Here is a 1,026-nt window from a genome sequence, read left to right as displayed (position 1 = left end):
ATTTTTGCCCCTATTTGCCACTTTGAGATTGTGGCTCTTGCAAAAGCATGTTTCAACAACTCCATCCCCTGACTTAGATTTTTCAATAACTTTTTCTCAGAGTTGCTTGGAGTGTTCTTTTGTCTTCATGGCGTAACGGTAGCAGGAATACTGATGAATTAGTGACTGGATCGTCCAGACGCAGGTGTCTTTATCCTCCAATCACTGAGACACGTTCACTGACCTCAGCTGATCCTGGACCTCTGCTGGATTAGCTCAGTCACGTTAAAAGGGGGGAATATTTATGCAGTCACTTATTTGACATCAGATATTTTTATGTAATTGACATTACTTTGTAGAAATCTGTTTTCACTTTGACATGAACAATTTTTATCGTTTTTTAATGTTTTTGCTATTACAGCCAAATTCTACAATGACTGATTTATAGAATCATACAAAGGTAAAACATTCGAGGGGATGAATTTATTGGTGCTGATAAGATTAAAGGTGATTTAGATGTTTATTACTTTCGCCTTATTTCACTTTCCTCTTTATCCTTACCTGGCCTATTCTACAGATACTAATTATCTTTAATTTTTAATAAAAGAGCATGTGTCTTTTGTTTTATTTATTCTTTCGAGGGAAAGTAGTGAGAAACCAAGATGGTGAAATGATGAATGAACGCTGAGTGATAGAAAGGTCAGGAAGCTGCTCAAAAATAGAACTGCCTTCTTGAACTGTTCTTTGAGGCCCGTGATTGGCTGAGGATATTTTTCTGCTTCCCGATTGGCTTGCTGCGAACCCGCCTGCGGAGGGTTCCATTTCATGACTAGCTTAGGTTGGCTTAAGTCGACATACGTTACGATTTTAACCACACAAGAGCAAGATTCCTTCGAGATAGTCAGAAATCCAAAAAGATTTTTTTATTTCATCATTCTGTGTCACGTGGAATGATAGTTTAAAGTTAATGAGCGGGAATCCAACGTTAAAAGAAGCCGTCTCCCCCCCGTTAGCAGTTGGTACGGTCCAGTTGTAGTCAAACAGCAG

This window comes from Cheilinus undulatus, linkage group 3 (genome assembly GCF_018320785.1).
Source record: "Cheilinus undulatus linkage group 3, ASM1832078v1, whole genome shotgun sequence".
NCBI classification, from domain to species: domain Eukaryota; kingdom Metazoa; phylum Chordata; class Actinopteri; order Labriformes; family Labridae; genus Cheilinus; species Cheilinus undulatus.
The sequence above is the reverse complement of the archived record's forward strand: the minus strand, read 5'-3'. Positions refer to the sequence as shown.